Source organism: Trichechus manatus, unplaced genomic scaffold (assembly GCF_000243295.1).
Source record: "Trichechus manatus latirostris isolate Lorelei unplaced genomic scaffold, TriManLat1.0 scaffold00199, whole genome shotgun sequence".
NCBI lineage: Eukaryota > Metazoa > Chordata > Mammalia > Sirenia > Trichechidae > Trichechus > Trichechus manatus.
The window spans coordinates 2,522,998-2,529,012 of NW_004444135.1; the positions used below are offsets into that span (position 1 = coordinate 2,522,998).

Here is a 6,015-nt window from a genome sequence, read left to right on the forward strand (position 1 = left end):
GAGGCACAGCAGTCCAGGGACAAGGACTAGAAGGCAGGAGGGGACAAGAAAGCTGGAGATAGGGAACCCAAGGTTGAGAAGGGACAGTGTTGACATGTCGTGGGGTTGTTAACCAACGTCATAAAACAATATGTGTACTGACTGTTTAATGAGAAACTATTTGTTCTGTAAACCCTCATCTAAAGTACTATAAAAAAAATTTAAAAAAAAAAAGACCAAAGACCAGACTAACTGGTCTGACCATGACTTGAGGAACCCCTGAGACTGTGGCCCCTGGACTCCCTGCTAAATCAGAACTGAAGCCATTTCCAAAGTCCACCTTTTAGCCAAAGATTAGACAGGAGTATAGAACAATAACACACCTGTGGAACGTGCTTCTTAGTTCAGTCAAGTATACGAGACCAAATGGGCAACACCTGCTCAAAAGCAAAGATGAGAAGGCAGGAAGGGAAAACTGGATGAATGGACACTGAGAACCCAGGGTGGACAGGGAAAGGGGGAGAGTGCTGACACATTGTGGGGGTTGCAACTAATGTCACAAAATGATTTGTGTATAAAATTTTTGAAAGAAAAACTAACTTGCACTGTAAACTTTCACCTAAAACACAATAAAATTTTTAAAAAACCTAGAGAAGCCAGATAAATTACAAAAATCATCTGTTTAAATGCACTAGAGATCTGCTGAAGCAACAATGGCTAGAGGTACTAAGATCATGGAGAAGGGAGAGACCTCCAAGAGGTGAGCTTAATTCTGTTAATGGTTTTTCCCTGGAGGCAGGTGGCTGAGAAATCCAAGCCAGAGGGTCACTACCAGGAAGCAGAGAACTCAACAGAACTCCTAGTAGTCTCACAACGCTGGAATGATAAAAATAAAGACTTGAGAGACCTCATGCATTGGTTTCTCAAGACGTGTATCAGATTTTGAGGTTATAGGGAGTTTTTGAGGCTAAAAGCTATGCTGAAAACCTCTTTTTAAAGAACAAAACCATTTTCAACAGAATGACTGTGCTGTGGAGACCAACAATAAAGTTCAGGACCTACCTGATGAACACATGAAAGTCTTAGTCAGAATCCCTGGAGGGCTATGACATAGGAACAGGGGCTAAACAGAGGCAGCCTAAACAGTGCCTTACAAACAATGCGACCCAACCGTAGATCAACTCAGTCCCTGATTGGATTGAGGTGATCATTTGCCACCCTGCCAAGCAGAAGAAAGTTGTGAGTCCTTTCTGGAGAAATACTATCTAATCCGGAGACTCACAATGTTTAGCATTCAATAAAAAAATTCCTACACAAGCCAAAAGATAGGACCATATAACCCAGAAAACAAGGACTATCTTAGACCTACAGTAATTAAGATGTTGGAGTTAGTAGAGAAAAACCTTAAGATAATTGATGAATATGCTCAAAAAAACAAAAAAAAGAGAAAATCAATTTAAGAAAAAAAAGATGGAAAATTTCACTAGTGAAATTTATTAACCAAAAGGCAATTCTAGAACTAAAGCATAAATATCTGGAGTTAAGAACTCAGTTGATGGCTTTAACAGCTGATTAGATACAGCAGAAGACAAGATTTAAAAACTGGTATACCTGTCAATAGAAAATATCCAAACTGAAACAGATTTTAAAAAAGGAAAACTACAGAAAACAGTGTAAGAGACACTGGGGCACACTGAAAATCTATAGTATATGTGTAATTTGAGTCTCAGGAGAGAGAATGGGGTAGAAGCAATACTTGAGACCTTTTTGAAACTAACAAAAGACATCAACCTACAAATTCAAGAAGCTCTTCAAACCCTAAGCAGCATAAATCTAAAGCAAACTACATCTAGACACATAATAGTAAGATGTTGAAAACCATAAGAAGAAAATCTTAAAAGCAGCAAGAGGAAGAAAAAATATATTACTTCAAATAAGTAACAATAAGATTGTTGATTTCTCAAGAAACTTGAATCTGGCAACAATGGGAAGATATCTTAAAATTTTTGCAAAAAAAATAGCAGCCTAGAATTCTTTGCTCATAGTATCTTTCAAAAGTGAACAAAAAATACTTTTTTAAAAAAAGGAATTTGTCACCTGCAGACAGCACTTGAAATACGGTTCTAACTTCTTGAGGTCAAAAGAAAATGATCCCGAAAAAGAACACAGAAATACAAGGAGGAATAAAGAGCACTGAAAATACTAAATATGTGGGTAAATACTAACAAATTTTGACTACTTAAAAATAGTAATGTAAAAGGATAATAAGCTTTTTATTTTCTCACTGGTAACCACCAGCACCCTCTGGCTTTTATTGACCATTCTTTATGATTTGAAAACAAGCTACCTAGGGTCTTACTGTCAGATATTTTACCGAGTGGATTTTATAAGAAGTTAACATTAAGCTCAGAAAACACTAAGATAATAAGCTGTGTAAAATGTCCTGCTGAACATGCATTTGATTGGCAGCTTCAAAGTATCAATCAAAAAGTAAAACATTAATGCTAGAAATAATCTAGCCCAACTTCCCATAATGAATAAATTGTTTGGGGGTACAATTTTACTGTCTTTTCTACAGATGAACAGGCAAATTTGAAATTTGGATATACAAGTGACAGCTGCAGTGTTATGCCAACCTTAGCAGTGAAGTTATTTCTGTATTTTGATTGCTCAATATCAAGATTATCACGATTCACACAGGTAGATTGTTGCCAGTGGAAAAAGTTTTTAACATATCTTGCAATCACAGGACACTCTTCTATTAAACTAGTCCAGAATCTTGAAGAAGAGTAATAAGACAATTTCAAGACACAGTTGACTCATTTACAATATCTCACAAGGGCTCGCATCTCTTATCATAAACATAACAAGTCAAACAAGAAGTAGCTGAAACTTTCAAAAGTTCTATATATTATACATTCACTTGTCCAATGATAGCAAATGCAACTCAGCATGCTTGCTATTTCAACATGTGTAGTATACTTGTCATGCGGTAGTGTATTGACCCATTCTGTCGAGTTGATTCCAATTCAGACCGACCCTACAGGACAGAGTAGAACCGCCCCCATAAGGTTTCCAAGGAGTGGCTGGTGAATTTGAACTGCCAACCTTTTTGTTAGCAGCCAAATTCTTAACCACTGTACCACCAGGGCTCTGGTAGTGTATAGTTATGCAATTTTCTGTGAACAGACATAACTAGGCCAAAAAAAAATTAATTTAGGTCAAAATTTTTAAAAGACTTGTGCAGAGGTACAACCTTTCTAATTGATACCACATTTACAAAATCTTTAATATATGCCCAGGGTTAGTGAGGAAGGTTTTATTCTGAGTTGCCACAAAATTTGAGTTAATCTGGCAGCACAGTTAACCCAGTGCTGTCCAATTTTCAGAATTTTATATATGGCATGTTTGTATGGGCATGCTTTTCTAATTGCAGTCTTTTAAATAGTTTAAAATAATTATTTCACTTTAATAATACTTTCTTTTTATTGTGCTTTAGGTGAACATTTACAAAGCAGATTAGTTTCTCATTAAACAATACTGTTTTGTGGCATTGGTTGCCAACCCTGTGATGTGTTAACACTCTCCCCTTCTCCACCCCAGTTTCCTCGTTTCCATTTGTCCAGTTTTCCTGTCCCTTCCTGCCTTCTCGACTCTGCTTTTAGGTTGGTGTGCCCATTAGTCTTGTATACATGACTGAACTACGAAACATGTTTCTCACATGTGTTATTGTTTGCCCTATAGACCTGTCTAATCTTTGGCTGAAGGGTGAACCTCGGGAGTGATTTCAGTACTGAGTTAAAAGGGTATCCGAGGGCCATACTCTTGGGGTTTTTCCAGTCTCTGTCAGACCAGCAAGTCTGGTGTTATTTTGTGAATTTGAATTTTGTTCAAGGAACAATCAAATTTTCTTTCCTTCCAAGTTCTCAAACAGGACATTCCTGTGGCTCCCACGTCCTCTCAGCTCACTTGAGAGGGTTTGTTGGGCATCTCTAAGGATCCTCAGATAAATCTGCCCACAAAATAAATAATAATAATAAATCCAGGTAGTGGTGCCGGGATGGGAGACACCTAAGAGGACAAGCTTACTGCTCTACTCGATGCTGTCGAGTCAATTCCAACACATAGCGACCCTATAGGACAGAGAACTGCCCCATAGGGTTTCCAAGGAGCGACTGGTGGATTCGAACTGCCAACCTTTTGGTTAGCAGCCGAGCTCTTAACCACTGTGCCTCTAGGCCTCCAAGAGGATAAGCTTAGTGACTTCCTTATCCCTACACACACTACAGCAAAGGAGGGACAAAATGTTTTGGAACTGGGTTAGACTTAGTTGGCAAAACTAGGAGTCATGCTTCCTATTTTCTAATGCTTGTTCCTAAAACATCCGTTACTTGAGCAGCATTGAACCATCTTCATAAACAGGACCTTTCCTGCACATTCCCCCGTAAAGAATAAATAACTGTAATCAAACACCCTCTCCCCCAGTCTCCAACACATCCTCTCCCCTGGAACTGCAACTGCTTCTGAATGTGGGTTGGTCTATGTGCCTAAGCCTCCAGGGACAAGTGAGCCACACTAGGAAGAGGCAGACGTTTACTTCATCCTCCGTTTTAAGGCAGTTTTGTGTGTGAATTCATTAAACTTGCAAAAGAAGCACCCAGAGAAGATGCAGCAGGAAATATATTCCGGGCCCAATGCAGTGACTTAAACATAGCAGGCTTGAGTAAATGTGTTGAATGAATAAATGGTAAATGAGTCTGAGAACCAGGGGAGCTGGTACTTGTCCGGACTCTGCTAAAACTTCACTGTGTTACCTGAGTCAAGTCTCTTTGCCTTTTTGGGCTGTAGGGTCCTCATCTGTAAAATAAGAGGACTGGTCAGTATGACCTTTTAGGTCCCATCTAGCTTTATCAGCTTCTCAAGATTAGGTAATTAGCACCCCCCAGGAGGGCAAACTGAGGCCAGTTAAAAGCATGACCTTCGGAACAAGGCAAACCAGAGCTGGTGTTCCCTCTCCATCACTTAGCGTATAGCATGAGCCAAAACCAAAACCAAACCCACTGCAGCTGAGTCGATTCCAACTCATAGCGACCCCACAGGACAGAGTAGAACTGCCCCATAGAGTTTCCAAGGAGTGCCTGGTGGATTCAAGCTGCTGGCCTTTTGGGTAGCAGCTGTAGCTCTTAACCACTGCACCACTAGGGTTTTCATGACATGGGCAGTGCACTAAAATCCTCGGAACGTTCCGTGCCTATAAAAAACAAGATTATTATAAGGATTAAATGAGATTATGTATGAGTGCACTACAGTGTCTGGAGTCCCTTGGTGGTACAACGGTAAACACACTCTGCTGCTAACTGATAGCTTGGAGGTTCGAGTCCACCGAGAGGAGCCTTGGAGGAAAGGCCTAAAAATCTGCTGAAAAATCAGCCATTGAAAACCCTATGGAGTGCTCACTTCAGCAGCACATATATTAAAATTGGAACGATGCAGAGAAGATTAGCGTGGCCCCTGCACAAGGATGACACATAAATTTACAAAGCATCCCATATTAAAAAAAAAAACAAAAAACCATGGGACACAGCTGTACTCTGACGCACATGCAGTTCCCATGAGTTGGAGTCGACTTGACAGCAACTGGTTTGGTTTTTTTTTTTTTTAACAGTGCCTGGCACATAGTAGCTATTCGGTCATTGATCATCATCATCTTTATTGTTAATATTGCAAGGATGATGGTGAATCAGAAAGGAAAGCCTCTTGAAGAAGTCAGAATTTGAGTTGAGCTTTAAAATCTAGGTAAGACTTAGAGAGGCTGGGAGAGCAAGGTGGGATGGGGTTTCATAAAGGGAGAGGGGGTCATACAAGCAAAGGCAGGAGACAGTGAACAGGAGAGGTGGCTGCAGGTTATAGTAGGGGCTGCAGGTTGTGGTGGGGGCTGCAGGTGTGGTGAGGGCTGCTTAAGTCAGGATCTCCAAGTAAAATTGCACAAAGGATGCTCCGTGACGCCAACACCCTTGCTAAGCCCTGGGTCCTCCT

At 40.2% G+C, this 6,015-nt stretch overlaps 1 non-coding gene across 1 annotated transcript; it reads left to right on the plus strand.

The window, feature by feature from the left end:
* Positions 1 to 5,428: 5,428 nt before the first annotated feature.
* On the plus strand, positions 5,429 to 5,535 carry LOC111822720 (U6 spliceosomal RNA). The gene has a single exon (XR_002825852.1). It is a non-coding gene; the product is annotated as a U6 spliceosomal RNA (small nuclear RNA).
* The last annotated feature ends 480 nt before the right edge of the window (positions 5,536 to 6,015 follow it).